We start from the raw sequence: 20,204 nt of genomic DNA, 5'->3' as shown, positions 1-20,204 counted from the left end.
TCTCTCTCTCTCTCTCTCTCTCTCTCTCTCTCTCTCTCTCTCTCTCTCTCTCTCTCTCTCTCTCTCTCTCTCTCTCTCTCTCTTTCCTTCCTTCTTATAAACTGTAATTTTTGCTTGACATAAACTTCACCCACCGCGGCTTCGGCCTCTGTCCCCCCCAGGTACACGCTTCGCGTTGACCACGCGGTCTGGGTACGCACTTTGCGTAGCGTCCTCTCCGGTGCTGCGGTACCGCGGCGCACGCATAGCCCGATTTCTCTTGGCACAGGCTGCGTATTATCCGACGCCAGCGTAGGAGCATAACGCACACGGTACTTGGTTCCCAGTACGCAGTGTACGTAGAACGATATTCACAGCGCATATAACGCGCCTGTGCTCGTTGCTCCTTCCAAAAAGTTACACACAGAGCGCAGGGTATGCAGTTTACGCTCCAGCTGCACGAGGCGTCTAGAACGTTCGACGTTGCGCTTGATCTAAAGTGCAGTTACGCACAGTGCACACGATACGCAGTTCACGCAGTGTACTGTACCCGTTGTGCAAGGCGTTTGGAACGCTCGAGGCAAGCAGTGCGGTGCACGTTGCGCTCGCTGCGTAAGTACTGCTCTACTAGCGCATAGCCTGTGGTGCTGCACGGTAATACCAGTACGCTCTGAGCTCAGCTCAAGCGCTGCAAGCAGTGTACATTTTACACGGTGCAGGCGTAGTTGGTTGTACACTAGTGCCCATATGCTGCGTAGTACACGGTGCACTTGTGCCCACGGTACCCGGCGCTGGGTAAGTAGTGTTAATAGCCTTACTTGTAGCCATAGCGAAATTACACTGTGTTAGTATCTGTGGGTCAAACGCAGTGAAAGCAGTGATTAGTGCTATGCACAAGCCAGACGTCCTGTCTCAGGACTCTGCCTAGCATCTCAGATACAGTACACAGTGCGCTTGGGACGCACGGGTTATTGCGTAAGCACTGCTCAACCTGGCACATAGCTCACGGTGCTGCACAGTATCTGTGAAAACAGGATACTCGGTGCGCACGGGGCTCAGCATACCTTGCTGTAATGCTAGTGAGTGGACACACTACGTTAACACTTACCAGTGTTCAACGTAGTGCAAGCAGTGCCTCAGTGCTAATGCAGAGTCAGCACCATATCGAGGTCCTTCCCTGTACGGCCTGCGACACATCATACCCACAGGACGTATGGTGCTTAGTAGGCAAGTGCTTAGTACATCAGGGCGCATAGCGCCTCGGGTGCTCGATGCACGAGGTGCCTCGTTGCCTTCTGCCTGTAGAAGGTGCAAGGTGCTTCACTCCGCGGTAAGCTACACGCTGCTCCGGTCGTGTGACTGCACGTAGTCCAGGCTAGACACCCCTGTCCAGTTACTACGCTGTGTTCACTCTTTTTCTGCTTAACAGCCTACATCGCTTTGCGATTGCGGTCTGCTGAAAGCCTTACAGCGATCGCTGTTTTCTGCTTTCCTCTGCTGTTAAGTCGCCCTGGATAAGGGCGTCTACTAAGGAATAAAATAATAATAATGTTGCAGTTTAAAAGAAAAAGAGACACGTGTTCCCCCACCGGGCTCCGGCTCTGCCGTGACCCGCTGTGGAATTGACTCTGCTGGACTGGCTCAGCCCACCCTCTCGGTGCGCTTAAAATATTCAGTTCACCCAAGTTGCCGTGGTGTCTGCGTTATTACCCTCACAGCTTGCTGTTGTGGGCGTGAATGTGTGTTTTTATTTCACTGCCTTGTGTTTTTAAAAATAATAAAAACGATACAAGCGCAATTCCTCCATCGGGATCCAGCTATGCTGAGACTCGCTGTCGAGATGCTTACGCCGGCTTGTTTAAAAAAAAACAAAACAAAATCAGTTACCCGCGTTGCCGTGGTAACTATTATTTTTACCCGCACAGCTTGCGTGGAGGGTGTGTATTTTCGGTTCTTGACTGCCTTGCAGTTTAAAAAAAAATATACAGCGTTATTTCCACCGGGACCCCGGCTGAGCTGTACGCTGCGCTGGTCCTGGCCAGACAGCAGGCTCAAGCCCTTGCTGTGGCCCTGGAGCTGACCCCGCCTGCACCGGTGGTTGCCCCGGATGTTACGCGCTGGCATCTGCCGTACTCGGCAGGCTGTCTGGCCGGGCGAATGGTTTATCACACTGGACTGAAAGAACGTGGATTCCACGTTGCTATTCGTCTAGTGCACAGGAAGTATCTCCGCTTCACCTTACAGGGGAGTGTCCTGAGTTTTCTGTGCTGTGGTTCAACCTCTCCTTAGCCCCCGCATATTTCAAAGTGCATGGATGCCATCCTAGCTCCCTTGCGGCTGCAAGTGATCAGGGTGATGAAGCAGCTGAACGACTGGTTGATCTGCCCAGTCGCAGGAAGGAGCAGTGGCCCACACAGTGCAAGCCTGCCTGTCGGACGACAGAGTGGCTGCCATTTGCAACTGTCTCGCCCTGTTCAGCAAGGGTTCACAGTATAATTGGTGTTGTGTTAAAAACTATTGGGTCTGATGGCCTCGGCTTCATCACTCACCCATCTAGGGTTACTCCACAAGCGCCCGATCCAAGTGTGGCTCAGTGCCTTAGGCTGCACCCCAAGCATTACAGACACTGTCAGCTGACCGTGTCTCGCCTAGGCTGGGAAGCCCTATGCTGGTGGAAGCAAACCTCTCTTCTAAGCAAAGGATCAAACATAGGAGTGATACAAAACTATCAATTGGTGATGACAGACGCACCCAACTCTGTTGGGGGCCGGTCTGGGCAGGTGGAGGAGTTCGCGGACCCTGGTCGGATCGCTGGATATAATGCGTGGGAACTGAGAGCAGCCCACGAGTGGTCCAAAGCGTTTTTTTGTACGCTTTCCCGCCTATACCGCTGCTCCTGGCTTTTCTACGAAAAGTCGGGTTAGAGAAGCATCAGTTCTCCAGGTGGCCAAGAGAATGTGGTTTTCGACCCTGTGCCAGCTGTTGCATAGCCAGCCCTGGGAGATTCCACTTCGTTGGATCTCCTCAGTCAGGCAGAAGGCTCTCTTTGGCACCCGGAGCCACGCAGGTTCCAGATATGGGTCTGGCCCCTGTAAGGGACTGCTGGCTAGAACTAGGGCTATCGGACCCAGTTGTGGGTACCATGCATAGCGCTAGGGCAGACTCCACTAGGTTTTTTGTATACCTATAAGTGGAAATATTTCCAAGCTTGGTGTCTGGCTAGAAACCTTGACCCCATCACTTGCCCTAGGCCAGTCATATTGCAGTTCCTGCAGGAACTGCTTGGTGCTGGACGGTCACCTTCCACCTTGCAGGTGTATTCAGAGGCTATCTCTGCTTGCCATGCCCCTGTAGATTCTATGTCTCCAAGTGTGCATTTTTGACTACCCATTTCCTTAAAGGTGCACGGTGATTACGCCCTCCTAGGAGGACTGTTCTCCCCGAATGGAGCCTTAATATTGTGCTAGAGGCTCTCACGAAGGCCCGTTTGAGCCCTTAAATTCCATTGAGCTGAAGTATCTGTCTATGAAGACAGCCTTCCTCTTAGTTATCACCTCCGTAAAGCAGATCAGTGAGCTGCAGGTGCTGTCTGTGCACAGCTCCTGCATGCACGTGTGGGAGGATGTAAGTGGAGTGTCGCTGCGCACCAACCCCGCTTTCCTCCCCAATGTGATTACAGCTTTCCACATTAACCAGTCTGTGGAACTGGAGTCTTTTCATACACCTCCGTTGCTTCAATGGAGGATGAGAGATTGAATTTCTCTGCCCAGTGCAGGCATTGAGATGTTACGTGCTAGGACAAGAGCGCTGTGTCAATCTGACCAGCTGTTTCTCTATCACTGAACACTGACCCTAGGACAGCCCCTCTAGCAGCTTTTGTCACACTGGATTGCAGACACGGTGTCGACTGAATATGATGGTGTAGGGTTACCCCCAACTGGTAAAGTAGCTGCGCATTCGACTGTCTGAGATTGTGCTGCGGCTAGCTGGGCTACGCCGCATACTTTCACCAGATTCTACCACATTAATGTGGTAGATCCTGTTGTGCCATCTGTGGGCACAAGGGTCCTTGAGGGTGTAAGTTCACACCGCTAACCTCTAGGTTAGACAGTGCTTGTGCGTCCCTCATATGCTGCCGTTCCTTCTCCCTCGCGACGGCTCTGGTATACATTATCCCATACTTAATGTTGGTGGTCGTCTTCGACTTGAAAGGGAACGTTAGGTTACCTACCGTAACCCTGGTTCCCTAAAAGAGAAGACGACCACCAACCATGAGGTCGCTCTGGTCGCCCTCACGGGTTTGGCGGAAAAAGAGGGAGATCTTCCGGTGAGTGACGGTTTTATACCCTCGGTAGGTGGGACCGAGTGTGTCATCACAGGAAGGGGCCTTCGGCTGCTCTGATATAGAGAGCTCAGTATTACCTACCTCAAGGGCAGGGAATATCCCATACTTAATGTTGGTGGTCGTCTTCGACGTGAAAGGGAATTATTAATTGCTGATAATACTTAGAATACCAGATACATATTTAGCATTAAAAAGCAATACATGTGATTTATTTAAACAGTCGTTCATTATTTTGTGTATCAGCGGCCACACTGAGCTGAGCGCAGTGCGGTATACTGTAATGATGCTCCAGTCAGTCTGTCCGGACTGCACCTGAACCATCTTAAAAACACAAAGCCCCTAATAAGCTAATTTGTAAAAGTTAGTAAAGAATTGCGCTAATATAACGAAGCTAAATTTGAACTCCTAGCTGGAGCAACGAGAGAGGGCGAGACGGCGGGGCAGAGAAGGAGGGGGAGACGCTGCTAGGCAACCGGCTCGTGAACATTCCACTCAGCTGAGGAGAGACCGTTAGGATTTAAAAATGCGAACGTTCCGAGCGGCGTTAGGCGCTCCGTTAAATTAACATACCGTTGCTGGCATTTGAATATAACCATATTTTAAATACTCAAATAGGACTGTATTAAAAAATATATGTTTTTCAAAGTAATATGTTATTTGGAATATTAAAACAATCAAATTAAATAACACATGTTTGGACACCAAAATATTGTTCTTCCCCATAACGTGTTAGAAAATGTAAACAGCAGTTGGAGAATGCCGAAGTCGATCATCCTAGCATGTTAAACGAGGGCATTTCTCCTGTAAGCTGCGTCTAGTAATAGATGGTTTATACTGTTCTCAATGGTCCACGTCCCAGCCTGAGACCACGATCCAGTGGTCGACGGAGATGTTTTTCAAAGTAATATGTTATTTGGAATTTTAAAACAATCAAGTTAAATAACATGTTTGGACACAAAATATTTTTCAGTGACGTTAACAAGTAGTCTGTTTACAACAAAAATGCAATCTGTGTTAGGAACACTATTTTAGTCCGATTTAAAATGGAAATTAAAATGGTATTGAGTGCTGAAATTTATTATTTTTAAAAATAAGTAAAAGTCAACTGTCAGAAGTGGGATTTGAACCCACGCCTCCATTCAGAGACCAGAACACACAATTCTTTAGAAAGACAGAGTCCTTGAGTCTGGCGCCTTAGACCACTCGGCCATTCTGACAAGCTGCGTTTGTTAATGTAGAAAAACGCATTATTTATTTCAGCACACACTAGGGGATCGTATCAAGGCCCGATTGGGTTTATTACGCACATACCAACTGATGCTCCATGAATGATGCTAAGACAATTCTAAAAAAAAGAAACGGATTGAAGTCAACCCAAAAAAGTAAGATTATTTATTTCAATTTCGTTATAGCTATAAACGATGCATGCTTTTTACAATAGCAATTGCTATTTGACAATGACCAATAAGTAATTTTGTTGCAATGCTGTATACAATGTGAACAGAATCAGACTTTGCTCCGTTGTCTCGAAGAAACATCTTCAATTTGTATTTAAAAAGGACGCCCAAGTGGGGCTCGAACCCACGACCCTGAGATTAAGAGTCTCATGCTCTACCGACTGAGCTAGCCGGGCTGACTTTTCGAGGTGTCTTTCACTGTAACCAACTGAGCTATTAATTTGTCATCTTATTTGAGAAAAAAGTGAATGACAGAACCAAAGATTCCAAATATAATCCACTGAACTGTAGTTTTCTTATCATAATGAAAACAGATTACACATGACCACAGTTCTGTATCAAAATTAAGTCGTAAGTATATGGTTTCCATTGTAGCTATTTACACACACTGCTCTGTTGTCTCCCAGGGTGTTATCTAACAAAACGACATATGCTGTGCTTCCATAATCGATTACATAGACTTTCCTGCGCCGTGTTGCTTTCTTCTTAGATGTGATCTCAGGTTCTGATGAGTTCTGCTCCCTCGATCACGTTCTGCAGCATCTCGCCTTGCTCATCACTCCCGTATGCTTTGGCTGCTTAACAGGTTGGTCTCTGTGGCGCAATCGGTTAGCGCGTTCGGCTGTTAACCGAAAGGTTGGTGGTTCAAGCCCACCCAGGGACGATGTTTTTTGCATTTCTTAATCACATTAGAAAATGGCACTCTGATACGCTGTTATTTCATCCAATTACGCTGAAGAATGAATGTGCTCTGTTTTTATAGTTCAAAATAATACAAAACCAATATCGTGTTGTTGTTTGCCGAAACCCGGGATCGAACCAGGGACCTTTAGATCTTCAGTCTAACGCTCTCCCAACTGAGCTATTTCGGCGAGACAAGACTGATCTTTCGAGATAGCATTCTTTTTGGCAATCCAGTAAACCTGTAATGAAAAACGTTCAACAGCTCGGCAACACCATAATAGAATCCGAAGCCTTTACAATTTCGAAACTGTTAAGTTTTCTCCCAAATGCGGTTCTCAACAAATGTTTTTTTTTTTTTTTGTATTCCTTCCAGAGTAAGTCCAAAAGGCAAACACTGGAACTGGTTGCCTGAAAGTGCCGCGAGAAACGCTTAGCTCTAAAACGTGTACATAGAAAGTCTATTAACATCTTTAACACAATCATCTGTATTCCAATAGCGGTTAATCCACAGGGTGATCAATAAAGTGACTGCTGGCTTTGTTTAAATATTAACGAGATGTTTTCAGGATTCACGCGTATTCTGAACAAGCACCATAGAATATGGTAGTGAAAGGACAAGCAAATAACAGGTTTATTGGCTCTGGTCTTGTATCATCACCCTGACTACTGTCGTTAAGAAAGTGGCATTAATAAAAACGTCATTATGCAAAGTTCCCAATGCGCAAATACGCAGCATATTTAAACTTCTTCACAATCTTAAACCTTCCCAAATGAATTTAAAATACTTACTGAAAGGTTACACACATTTTCACTATCTCATGCAAGGAAGTGTTAATATGACTTTATTACCCAACTGTGTTAATGAAGACTGGTCAACAGTAATTTCGGATTCACTTTAGTTTATTGTGCTGTATCAAATGAAACATACAAATGAATCGCAATACAATAAATATCTGTTTGATCGCTATACAATCAATATGTTGTATAGGCTAAATTGTATAAATAAATGTCCGGAAACAGTCAAATTCAAACACGTTAAAAAATGAAATAGTGCGGAATAAAAACAAAGGCGGCTTTGACCTCGACGTGATTTGAACACGCAACCTTCTGATCTGGAGTCAGACGCGCTACCGTTGCGCCACGAAGTCCAGGTGTAATGGCAGCTTGTTATGCAATGCTAGAGTGTACAGCAAGCATGCCAAACACATGGTAATGCCGACGCTGATACTAGGAAAACACGCGGTATCACCAGGGTCATGGGAAACAGCCGACTCAATACTTGTTCGTAGCCAGCAGGGCTATGAAGTTGTCGGAAGTGTGTTTGATTCTCAGCTTTAAAAGTAAAGAAAACATAAAACAATACGATTTGCTTTTATAAATTTCATTATTTGAAACGTGGGCATAAACAGAGTTGTATTGGCTGGGAATCATATGCCTGTGTTTATTTATTTATTTTCTGCACGTATTAATTAGTATTGTGTGAATATTTTATTTAGATCGTGTGTGAACATTTTATTTAGATCGTTTTTTTTTCTTTTCATAATTTTCATAATTTTCTGTTTGCTTTGCACTGTGTTTTTGCTGTGTTGATTATTATTTGTCTGTTTTGTTTGGTGCACGGGTGAAACGGAGTTCGTAATTAAAGTATTTTTTGTTTTGTTTATCAGAAGCACTGTGCACACGGACCTCAGGTCCCGCCCCAAACAATTGCAGGTACCTGTACACACCTGGAATTAGAAGGGCTTTGAGGTATAAAAAGGGTGAGGAACTAAGAGACTGGGAGCATGGAACTAGGAGATACCGGAATAGGAAAGAGAGAGATGCTGAGGGAAGTAAACGAAAATAAAGAAGACGAGATTAGACAGCGAGTGATTGGGGTTTTTTGTGCACGGACAGTGTCAGTTTCGTTTTGTTATTTTTTTCCGTAGACTCACTCTGGGAGGACTGCAGAATTTGGCGATTGAAGACATTTGAAAAGAGGTACTGACAAGAACCTTTGCGTTCGTGGTTTGTCAGGATATCAGGATCTCTCCTGAGGACTTCAGCTGAAGCGCAACACCCTATGGAGAGGGCTGCCCAAACAGGCGACTGGACAGGAGCCCTAAGAGGAGGTCTGGACCAGAGCGTGGATGACGTATGGTTAAGTGAACAAATACACATTAAAATGCATCTAATGCTCAAAAATGAAACAATCATTCAAATAAACAAACTGTGCAAAAAAGGAAAACCAATCCAATTAAAATTCAAAAATCATAAGTGATAACACTGAATACAATAATAATCAACACATTCGTCACCCGTGACATTACCACCACTGCGATCTTGAAAATGTTTGTATGCCACAGAATTTAAGATCTGAAACGGAATGTTTGGCATCTACAAAATGTCTAGCTAGTGGTGGATGAATATATTTTCTCCTAATTGAACTTTTATGCTCGCTCATTAATGCGCAATTGTTACTGTCTAGTAGTTTTACCATCATATTGCAAATGGCTAGGACAAGAAATCACATTAATGACATGAGCTGAAGCACAATCACTTGTAAGATACTGTACTCTTTTTTTTCGTTGTATGGCTTGTACATTTTCTTAGTTTTAAATGTATTATCACAGGCGGTACACTTACGATTTGGAAAAAATCCAGTAGATTTGTCCAGTACACCTAGATCTCTCGAACATCTAAACGATTCAGCCCTTAATAAAGACCGTCCGTGTTCATTTCGGCGTTTATGACATTGTCTATACACAACAGCTCTTATGTAATCCTATTGGTATCGAATCGATCGCAATTAATGTGTTCCATGTTTCCAGTCAGTTTGATAGTTTTAATACTGTATTACATTCTGAATATGAATAGAGCTGAATTATTAATTGTTGATAATACTTAGAATACCAGATACATATTTAGCATTAAAAAGCAATACATGTGATTTATTTAAACAGTCGTTCATTATTTTGTGTATCAGCGGCCACACTGAGCTGAGCGCAGTGCGGTATACTGTAATGATGCTCCAGTCAGTCTGTCCGGACTGCACCTGAACCATCTTAAAAACACGAAGCCCCTAATAAGCTAATTTGTAAAAGTTAGTAAAGAATTGCGCTAATATAACGAAGCTAAATTTGAACTCCTAGCTGGAGCAACGAGAGAGGGCGAGACCGCGGGGCAGAGAAGGAGGGGAAGACGCTGCTAGGCAACCGGCTCGTGAACATTCCACTCAGCTGAGGAGAGACCGTTAGGATTTAAAAATGCGAACGTTCCGAGCGGCGTTAGGCGCTCCGTTAAATTAACATACCGTTGCTGGCATTTGAATATAACCATATTTTAAATACTCAAATAGGACTGTATTAAAAAATATATGTTTTTCAAAGTAATATGTTATTTGGAATATTAAAACAATCAAATTAAATAACACATGTTTGGACACCAAAATATTGTTCTTCCTCATAACGTGTTAGAAAATGTAAACAGCAGTTGGAGAATGCCGAAGTCGATCATCCTAGCATGTTAAACGAGGGCATTTCTCCTGTAAACTGCGTCTAGTAATAGATGGTTTATACTGTTCTCAATGGTCCACGTCCCAGCCTGAGACCACGATCCAGTGGTCGACGGAGATGTTTTTCAAAGTAATATGTTATTTGGAATTTTAAAACAATCAAGTTAAATAACATGTTTGGACACAAAATATTTTTCAGTGACGTTAACAAGTAGTCTGTTTACAACAAAAATGCAATCTGTGTTAGGAACACTATTTTAGTCCGATTTAAAATGGAAATTAAAATGGTATTGAGTGCTGAAATTTATTATTTTTAAAAATAAGTAAAAGTCAACTGTCAGAAGTGGGATTTGAACAGACGCCTCCATTCAGAGACCAGAACACACAATTCTTTAGAAAGACAGAGTCCTTGAGTCTGGCGCCTTAGACCACTCGGCCATTCTGACAAGCTGCGTTTGTTAATGTAGAAAAACGCATTATTTATTTCAGCACACACTAGGGGATCGTATCAAGGCCCGATTGGGTTTATTACGCACATACCAACTGATGCTCCATGAATGATGCTAAGACAATTCTAAAAAAAAGAAACGGATTGAAGTCAACCCAAAAAAGTAAGATTATTTATTTCAATTTCGTTATAGCTATAAACGATGCATGCTTTTTACAATAGCAATTGCTATTTGACAATGACCAATAAGTAATTTTGTTGCAATGCTGTATACAATGTGAACAGAATCAGACTTTGCTCCGTTGTCTCGAAGAAACATCTTCAATTTGTATTTAAAAAGGACGCCCAACGTGGGGCTCGAACCCGCGACCCTGAGATTAAGAGTCTCACACAACAAAAATGCAATCTGTGTTAGGAACACTATTTTAGTCCGATTTAAAATGGAAATTAAAATGGTATTGAGTGCTGAAATTTATTATTTTAAAAAATAAGTAATAGTCAACTGTCAGAAGTGGGATTTGAACCCACGCCTCCATTCAGAGACCCTGAGATTAAGAGTCTCATGCTCTACCGACTGAGCTAGCCGGGCTGACTTTTCGAGGTGTCTTTCACTGTAACCAACTGAGCTATTAATTTGTCATCTTATTTGAGAAATAATTGAATGACAGAACCAAAGATTCCAAATATAATCCACTGAACTGTAGTTTTCTTATCATAATGAAAACAGATTACACATGACCACAGTTCTGTATCAAAATTAAGTCGTAAGTATATGGTTTCCATTGTAGCTATTTACACACACTGCTCTGTTGTCTCCCAGGGTGTTATCTAACAAAACGACATATGCTGTGCTTCCATAATCGATTACATAGACTTTCCTGCCCCGTGTTGCTTTCTTCTTAGATGTGATCTCAGGTTCTGATGAGTTCTGCTCCCTCGATCACGTTCTGCAGCATCTCGCCTTGCTCATCACTCCCGTATGCTTTGGCTGCTTAACAGGTTGGTCTCTGTGGCGCAATCGGTTAGCGCGTTCGGCTGTTAACCGAAAGGTTGGTGGTTCAAGCCCACCCAGGGACGATGTTTTTTGCATTTCTTAATCACATTAGAAAATGGCACTCTGATACGCTGTTATTTCATCCAATTACGCTGAAGAATGAATGTGCTCTGTTTTTATAGTTCAAAATAATACAAAACCAATATCGTGTTGTTGTTTGCCGAAACCCGGGATCGAACCAGGGACCTTTAGATCTTCAGTCTAACGCTCTCCCAACTGAGCTATTTCGGCGTGACAAGACTGATCTTTCGAGATAGCATTCTTTTTGGCAATCCAGTAAACCTGTAATGAAAACCGTTCAACATCTCGGCAACACCATAATAGAATCCGAAGCCTTTACAATTTCGAAACTGTTAAGTTTTCTCCCAAATGCGGTTCTCAACAAATGCTTTTTTTTTTTTTTTTTTTTTTTGTATTCCTTCCAGAGTAAGTCCAAAAGGCAAACACTGGAACTGGTTGCCTGAAAGTGCCGCGCTTGAACTGCCTCAAGAAACGCTTAGCTCTAAAACGTGTACATAGAAAGTCTATTAACATCTTTAACACAATCATCTGTATTCCAATAGCGGTTAATCCACAGGGTGATCAATAAAGTGACTGCTGGCTTTGTTTAAATATTAACGAGATGTTTTCAGGATTCACGCGTATTCTGAACAAGCACAATAGAATATGGTAGTGAAAGGACAAGCAAATAGCAGGTTTATTGGCTCTGGTCTTGTATCATCACCCTGACTACTGTCCGTAAGAAAGTGGCATTAATAAAAACGTCATTATGCAAAGTTCCCAATGCGCAAATACGCAGCATATTTAAACTTCTTCACAATCTTAAACCTTCCCAAATGAATTTAAAATACTTACTGAAAGGTTACACACATTTTCACTATCTCATGCAAGGAAGTGTTAATATGACTTTATTACCCAACTGTGTCAATGAAGACTGGTCAACAGTAATTTCGGATTCACTTTAGTTTATTGTGCTGTATCAAATGAAACATACAAATGAATCGCAATACAATAAATATCTGTTTGATCGCTATACAATCAATATGTTGTATAGGCTAAATTGTATAAATAAATGTCCGGAAACAGTCAAATTCAAACACGTTAAAAAATGAAATAGTGCGGAATATAAACAAAGGCGGCTTTGACCTCGACGTGATTTGAACACGCAACCTTCTGATCTGGAGTCAGACGCGCTGCCGTTGCGCCACGAAGTCCAGCTGTAATGGCAGCTTGTTATGCAATGCTAGAGTGTACAGCAAGCATGCCAAACACATGGTAATGCCGACTCTGATACTAGGAAAACACGCGGTATCACCAGGGTCATGGGAAACAGCCGACTCAATACTTGTTCGTAGCCAGCAGGGCTATGAAGTTGTCGGAAGTGTGTTTGATTCTCAGCTTTTAAAGTAAAGAAAACATAAAACAATACGATTTGCTTTTAGAAATTTCATTATTTGAAACGTGGGCATAAACAGAGTTGTATTGGCTGGGAATCATATGCCTGTGTTTATTTATTTATTTTCTGCACGTATTAATTAGTATTGTGTGAATATTTTATTTAGATCGTGTGTGAACATTTTATTTAGATCGTTTTTTTTTCTTTTCATAATTTTCATAATTTTCTGTTTGCTTTGCACTGTGTTTTTGCTGTGTTGATTATTATTTGTCTGTTTTGTTTGGTGCACGGGTGAAACGGAGTTCGTAATTAAAGTATTTTTTGTTTTGTTTATCAGAAGCACTGTGCACACGGACCTCAGGTCCCGCCCCAAACAATTGCAGGTACCTGTACACACCTGGAATTAGAAGGGCTTTGAGGTATAAAAAGGGTGAGGAACTAAGAGACTGGGAGCATGGAACTAGGAGATACCGGAATAGGAAAGAGAGAGATGCTGAGGGAAGTAAACGAAAATAAAGAAGACGAGATTAGACAGCGAGTGATTGGGGTTTTTTGTGCACGGACAGTGTCAGTTTCGTTTTGTTATTTTTTTCCGTAGACTCACTCTGGGAGGACTGCAGAATTTGGCGATTGAAGACATTTGAAAAGAGGTACTGACAAGAACCTTTGCGTTCGTGGTTTGTCAGGATATCAGGATCTCTCCTGAGGACTTCAGCTGAAGCGCAACACCCTATGGAGAGGGCTGCCCAAACAGGCGACTGGACAGGAGCCCTAAGAGGAGGTCTGGACCAGAGCGTGGATGACGTATGGTTAAGTGAACAAATACACATTAAAATGCATCTAATGCTCAAAAATGAAACAATCATTCAAATAAACAAACTGTGCAAAAAAGGAAAACCAATCCAATTAAAATTCAAAAATCATAAGTGATAACACTGAATACAATAATAATCAACACATTCGTCACCCGTGACATTACCACCACTGCGATCTTGAAAATGTTTGTATGCCGAGACTGCCCAGTCCCTGACCACATTCCGGCGCCTCCTTAAGACTCACCTCTTCAAAGAGCACCTGTAGAACTCCTCTGTTTGTATCCTGGGACACTATCACCCTTCATGTAAATGTGCTTTATTTTGCTCTTATCAGCCCCTATTTTACTGCATTTAATCCTGTACTTCAGAATACTGTAATCTGCCAAGTTTTTAACCTGTAGTACTTTGTATTTAATCACATCCTGATGTAACTATCACTATTTAATCATATCCTGATGTAACTATCACTAATACCTGCTGTATTATTGAATTGTGGTTTGTCAAACTTGTACTTTACTTGTTTTATTGTATTTCTTGCTCTTATTGTATTACTTGTATTGTAACGCTTGAAATGTTTTTGCTTACGATTGTAAGTCGCCCTGGATAAGGGCGTCTGCTGAGAAATAAATAATAATAATAATAATAATAATAATGCCACAGAATTTAAGATCTGAAACGGAATGTTTGGCATCTACAAAATGTCTAGCTAGTGGTGGATGAATATATTTTCTCCTAATTGAACTTTTATGTTCGCTCATTAATGCGCAATTGTAACTGTCTAGTAGTTTTACCATCATATTGCAAATGGCTAGGACAAGAAATCACATTAATGACATGAGCTGAAGCACAATCACTTGTAAGATACTGTACTCTTTTTTTTCGTTGTATGGCTTGTACATTTTCTTAGTTTTAAATGTATTATCACAGGCGGTACACTTACGATTTGGAAAAAATCCAGTAGATTTGTCCAGTACACCTAGATCTCTCGAACATCTAAACGATTCAGCCCTTAATAAAGACCGTCCGTGTTCATTTCGGCGTTTCTGACATTGTCTATACACAACAGCTCTTATGTAATCCTATTGGTATCGAATCGATCGCAATTAATGTGTTCCATGTTTCCAGTCAGTTTGATAGTTTTAATACTGTATTACATTCTGAATATGAATAGAGCTGAATTATTAATTGTTGATAATACTTAGAATACCAGATACATATTTAGCATTAAAAAGCAATACATGTGATTTATTTAAACAGTCGTTCAATATTTTGTGTATCAGCGGCCACACTGAGCTGAGCGCAGTGCGGTATACTGTAATGATGCTCCAGTCAGTCTGTCCGGACTGCACCTGAACCATCTTAAAAACACGAAGCCCCTAATAAGCTAATTTGTAAAAGTAAGTAAAGAATTGCGCTAATATAACGAAGCTAAATTTGAACTCCTAGCTGGAGCAACGAGAGAGGGCGAGACGGCGGGGCAGAGAAGGAGGGGGAGACGCTGCTAGGCAACCGGCTCGTGAACATTCCGCTCAGCTGAGGAGAGACCGTTAGGATTTAAAAATGCGAACGTTAAATTAACACACCGTTTCTGGCATTTGAATATAATCATATTTTAAATACTCAAATAGGACTGTATAAAAAAAATATATGTTTTTCAAAGTAATATGTTATTTGGAATATTAAAACAATCAAATTAAATAACACATGTTTGGACACCAAAATATTGTTCTTCCTCATAACGTGTTAGAAAATGTAAACAGCAGTTGGAGAATGCCGAAGTCGATCATCCTAGCATGTTAAACGAGAGCATTTCTCATGTAAGCTGCGTCTAGTAATAGATGGTTTATACTGTTCTCAATGGTCCACGTCCCAGCCTGAGACCACGATCCAGTGGTCGACGGAGATGTTTTTCAAAGTAATATGTTATTTGGAATTTTAAAACAATCAAGTTAAATAACATGTTTGGACACAAAATATTTTTCAGTGACGTTAACAAGTAGTCTGTTTACAACAAAAATGCAATCTGTGTTAGGAACACTATTTTAGTCCGATTTAAAATGGAAATTAAAATGGTATTGAGTGCTGAAATTTATTATTTTTAAAAATAAGTAAAAGTCAACTGTCAGAAGTGGGATTTGAACAGACGCCTCCATTCAGAGACCAGAACACACAATTCTTTAGAAAGACAGAGTCCTTGAGTCTGGCGCCTTAGACCACTCGGCCATTCTGACAAGCTGCGTTTGTTAATGTAGAAAAACGCATTATTTATTTCAGCACACACTAGGGGATCGTATCAAGGCCCGATTGGGTTTATTACGCACATACCAACTGATGCTCCATGAATGATGCTAAGACAATTCTAAAAAAAAAGAAACGGATTGAAGTCAACCCAAAAAAGTAAGATTATTTATTTCAATTTCGTTATAGCTATAAACGATGCATGCTTTTTACAATAGCAATTGCTATTTGACAATGACCAATAAGTAATTTTGTTGCAATACTGTATACAATGTGAACAGAATCAGACTTTGCTCCGTTGTCTCGAAGAAACATCTTCAATTTGTATTTAAAAAGGACGCCCAACGTGGGGCTCGAACCCACGACCCTGAGATTAAGAGTCTCATGCTCTACCGACTGAGCTAGCCGGGCTGACTTTTCGAGGTGTCTTTCACTGTAACCAACTGAGCTATTAATTTGTCATCTTATTTGAGAAATAATTGAATGACAGAACCAAAGATTCCAAATATAATCCACTGAACTGTAGTTTTCTTATCATAATGAAAACAGATTACACATGACCACAGTTCTGTATCAAAATTAAGTCGTAAGTATATGGTTTCCATTGTAGCTATTTACACACACTGCTCTGTTGTCTCCCAGGGTGTTATCTAACAAAACGACATATGCTGTGCTTCCATAATCGATTACATAGACATTCCTGCCCCGTGTTGCTTTCTTCTTAGATGTGATCTCAGGTTCTGATGAGTTCTGCTCCCTCGATCACGTTCTGCAGCATCTCGCCTTGCTCATCACTCCCGCATGCTTTGGCTGCTTAACAGGTTGGTCTCTGTGGCGCAATCGGTTAGCGCGTTCGGCTGTTAACCGAAAGGTTGGTGGTTCAAGCCCACCCAGGGACGATGTTTTTTGCATTTCTTAATCACATTAGAAAATGGCACTCTGATACGCTGTTATTTCATCCAATTACGCTGAAGAATGAATGTGCTCTGTTTTTTTAGTTCAAAATAATACAAAACCAATATCGTGTTGTTGTTTGCCGAAACCCGGGATCGAACCAGGGACCTTTAGATCTTCAGTCTAACGCTCTCCCAACTGAGCTATTTCGGCGTGACAAGACTGATGTTTCGAGATAGCATTCTTTTTGGCAATCCAGTAAACCTGTAATGAAAAACGTTCAACAGCTCGGCAACACCATAATAGAATCCGAAGCCTTTACAATTTCGAAACTGTTAAGTTTTCTCCCAAATGCGGTTCTCAACAAATGCTTTTTTTTTTTTTTTTTTTTTTTGTATTCCTTCCAGAGTAAGTCCAAAAGGCAACCACTGGAACTGGTTGCCTGAAAGTGCCGCGCTTGAACTGCCTCAAGAAACGCTTAGCTCTAAAACGTGTACATAGAAAGTCTATTAACATCTTTAACACAATCATCTGTATTCCAATAGCGGTTAATCCACAGGGTGATCAATAAAGTGACTGCTGGCTTTGTTTAAATATTAACGAGATGTTTTCAGGATTCACGCGTATTCTGAACAAGCACCATAGAATATGGTAGTGAAAGGACAAGCAAATAACAGGTTTATTGGCTCTGGTCTTGTATCATCACCCTGACTACTGTCGTTAAGAAAGTGGCATTAATAAAAACGTCATTATGCAAAGTTCCCAATGCGCAAATACGCAGCATATTTAAACTTCTTCACAATCTTAAACCTTCCCAGATGAATTTAAAATACTTACTGAAAGGTTACGCACATTTTCACTATCTCATGCAAGGAAGTGTTAATATGACTTTATTACCCAACTGTGTCAATGAAGACTGGTCAACAGTAATTTCGGATTCACTTTAGTTTATTGTGCTGTATCAAATGAAACATAAAAATGAATCGCAATACAATAAATATCTGTTTGATCGCTATACAATCAATATGTTGTATAGGCTAAATTGTATAAATAAATGTCTGGAAACAGTCAAATTCAAACACGTTAAAAAATGAAATAGTGCGGAATAAAAAGAAAGGAGGCTTTGACCTCGACGTGATTTGAACACGCAACCTTCTGATCTGGAGTCAGACGCGCTACCGTTGCGCCACGAAGTCCAGGTGTAATGGCAGCTTGTTAAGCAATGCTAGAGTGTACAGCAAGCATGCCAAACACATGGTAATGCCGACGCTGATACTAGGAAAACACGCGGTATCACCAGGGTCATGGGAAACAGCCGACTCAATACTTGTTCGTAGCCAGCAGGGCTATGAAGTTGTCGGAAGTGTGTTTGATTCTCAGCTTTAAAAGTAAAGAAAACATAAAACAATACGATTTGCTTTTATAAATTTCATTATTTGAAACGTGGGCATAAACAGAGTTGTATTGGCTGGGAATCATATGCCTGTGTTTATTTATTTATTTTCTGCACGTATTAATTAGTATTGTGTGAATATTTTATTTAGATCGTGTGTGAACATTTTATTTAGATCGTTTTTTTTTCTTTTCATAATTTTCATAATTTTCTGTTTGCTTTGCACTGTGTTTTTGCTGTGTTGATTATTATTTGTCTGTTTTGTTTGGTGCACGGGTGAAACGGAGTTCGTAATTAAAGTATTTTTTGTTTTGTTTATCAGAAGCACTGTGCACACGGACCTCAGGTCCCGCCCCAAACAATTGCAGGTACCTGTACACACCTGGAATTAGAAGGGCTTTGAGGTATAAAAAGGATGAGGAACTAAGAGACTGGGAGCATGGAACTAGGAGATACCGGAATAGGAAAGAGAGAGATGCTGAGGGAAGTAAACGAAAATAAAGAGGACGAGATTAGACAGCGAGTGGTTGGGGTTTTTTTGTGGACGGACAGTGTCAGTTTCGTTTTCTTATTTTTTCTCGTAGACTCACTCTGGGAGGACTGCAGAATTTGGTGATTGAAGACATTTGAAAAGAGGTACTGACAAGAACCTTTGCGTTCGTGGTTTGTCAGGATATCAGGATCTCTCCTGAGGACTTCAGCTGAAGCGCAACACCCTATGGAGAGGGATGCCCAAACAGGCGACTGGACAGGAGCCCTAAGAGGAGGTCTGGACCAGAGCGTGGATGACGTATGGTTAAGTGAACAAATACACATTAAAATGCATCTAATGCTCAAAAATGAAACAATCATTCAAATAAACAAACTGTGCAAAAAAGGAAAACCAATCCAATTAAAATTCAAAAATCATAAGTGATAACACTGAATAAAATAATAATCAACACATTCGTCACCCGTGACATTACCACCACTGCGATCTTGAAAATGTTTGTATGCCACAGAATTTAAGATCTGAAACGGAATGTTTGGCATCTACAAAATGTCTTGCTAGTGGTGGATGAATATATTTTCTCCTAATTGAACTTTTATGTTCGCTCATTAATGCGCAATTGTTACTGTCTAGTAGTTTTACCATCATATTGCAAATGGCTAGGACAAGAAATCACATTAATGACATGAGCTGAAGCACAATCACTTGTAAGATACTGTACTCTTTTTTTTCGTTGTATGGCTTGTGCATTTTCTTAGTTTTAAATGTATTATCACAGGCGGTACACTTACGATTTGGAAAAAATCCAGTAGATTTGTCCAGTACACCTAGATCTCTCGAACATCTAAACGATTCAGCCCTTAATAAAGACCGTCCGTGTTCATTTCGGCGTTTCTGACATTGTCTATACACAACAGCTCTTATGTAATCCTATTGGTATCGAATCGATCGCAATTAATGTGTTCCATGTTTCCAGTCAGTTTGATAGTTTTAATACTGTATTACATTCTGAATATGAATAGAGCTGAATTATTAATTGTTGATAATACTTAGAATACCAGATACATATTTAGCATTAAAAAGCAATACATGTGATTTATTTAAACAGTCGTTCATTATTTTGTGTATCAGCGGCCACACTGAGCTGAGCGCAGTGCGGTATACTGTAATGATGCTCCAGTCAGTCTGTCCGGACTGCACCTGAACCATCTTAAAAACACGAAGCCCCTAATAAGCTAATTTGTAAAAGTAAGTAAAGAATTGCGCTAATATAACAAAGCTAAATTTGAACGGGGCAGAGAAGGAGGGGGAGACGCTGCTAGGCAACCGGCTCGTGAACATTCCGCTCAGCTGAGGAGAGACCGTTAGGATTTAAAAATGCGAACGTTCCGAGCGGCGTTAGGCGCTCCGTTAAATTAACACACCGTTTCTGGCATTTGAATATAACCATATTTTAAATACTCAAATAGGACTGTATTAAAAAAATATATGTTTTTCAAAGTAATATGTTATTTGGAA

The 20,204-nt window shown here is 41.3% G+C and overlaps 11 non-coding genes across 11 annotated transcripts; 3 read left to right on the top strand and 8 right to left on the bottom strand.

The window, feature by feature from the left end:
• Positions 1-5,430: 5,430 nt before the first annotated feature.
• trnal-caa (transfer RNA leucine (anticodon CAA)) lies at positions 5,431-5,541 on the bottom strand. The gene is made up of 2 exons: positions 5,504-5,541; positions 5,431-5,476 (listed from the first exon to the last, which is right to left on the bottom strand). It is a non-coding gene; the product is annotated as a tRNA-Leu (tRNA).
• An 830-nt stretch (positions 5,542-6,371) lies between these two features.
• On the top strand, positions 6,372-6,445 carry trnan-guu (transfer RNA asparagine (anticodon GUU)). The gene has a single exon. It is a non-coding gene; the product is annotated as a tRNA-Asn (tRNA).
• A 135-nt stretch (positions 6,446-6,580) lies between these two features.
• trnaf-gaa (transfer RNA phenylalanine (anticodon GAA)) lies at positions 6,581-6,653 on the bottom strand. The gene has a single exon. It is a non-coding gene; the product is annotated as a tRNA-Phe (tRNA).
• An 888-nt stretch (positions 6,654-7,541) lies between these two features.
• trnaw-cca (transfer RNA tryptophan (anticodon CCA)) lies at positions 7,542-7,613 on the bottom strand. Its single transcript has one exon. It is a non-coding gene; the product is annotated as a tRNA-Trp (tRNA).
• A 3,796-nt stretch (positions 7,614-11,409) lies between these two features.
• Positions 11,410-11,483, top strand: trnan-guu (transfer RNA asparagine (anticodon GUU)). Its single transcript has one exon. It is a non-coding gene; the product is annotated as a tRNA-Asn (tRNA).
• A 135-nt stretch (positions 11,484-11,618) lies between these two features.
• On the bottom strand, positions 11,619-11,691 carry trnaf-gaa (transfer RNA phenylalanine (anticodon GAA)). The gene has a single exon. It is a non-coding gene; the product is annotated as a tRNA-Phe (tRNA).
• Positions 11,692-12,602: 911 nt separating this feature from the next.
• trnaw-cca (transfer RNA tryptophan (anticodon CCA)) lies at positions 12,603-12,674 on the bottom strand. The gene has a single exon. It is a non-coding gene; the product is annotated as a tRNA-Trp (tRNA).
• Positions 12,675-16,247: 3,573 nt separating this feature from the next.
• trnak-cuu (transfer RNA lysine (anticodon CUU)) lies at positions 16,248-16,320 on the bottom strand. Its single transcript has one exon. It is a non-coding gene; the product is annotated as a tRNA-Lys (tRNA).
• A 414-nt stretch (positions 16,321-16,734) lies between these two features.
• Positions 16,735-16,808, top strand: trnan-guu (transfer RNA asparagine (anticodon GUU)). Its single transcript has one exon. It is a non-coding gene; the product is annotated as a tRNA-Asn (tRNA).
• Positions 16,809-16,943: 135 nt separating this feature from the next.
• On the bottom strand, positions 16,944-17,016 carry trnaf-gaa (transfer RNA phenylalanine (anticodon GAA)). Its single transcript has one exon. It is a non-coding gene; the product is annotated as a tRNA-Phe (tRNA).
• Positions 17,017-17,927: 911 nt separating this feature from the next.
• trnaw-cca (transfer RNA tryptophan (anticodon CCA)) lies at positions 17,928-17,999 on the bottom strand. The gene has a single exon. It is a non-coding gene; the product is annotated as a tRNA-Trp (tRNA).
• Between the last annotated feature and the right edge of the window lie 2,205 nt (positions 18,000-20,204).

The sequence above is a fragment of the Acipenser ruthenus genome, chromosome 32 (assembly GCF_902713425.1).
Source record: "Acipenser ruthenus chromosome 32, fAciRut3.2 maternal haplotype, whole genome shotgun sequence".
Taxonomy (NCBI): Eukaryota; Metazoa; Chordata; class Actinopteri; order Acipenseriformes; family Acipenseridae; genus Acipenser; species Acipenser ruthenus.
Note: the sequence above shows the minus strand (reverse complement) of the source record. Positions and strands in the feature narration are given on the sequence as shown.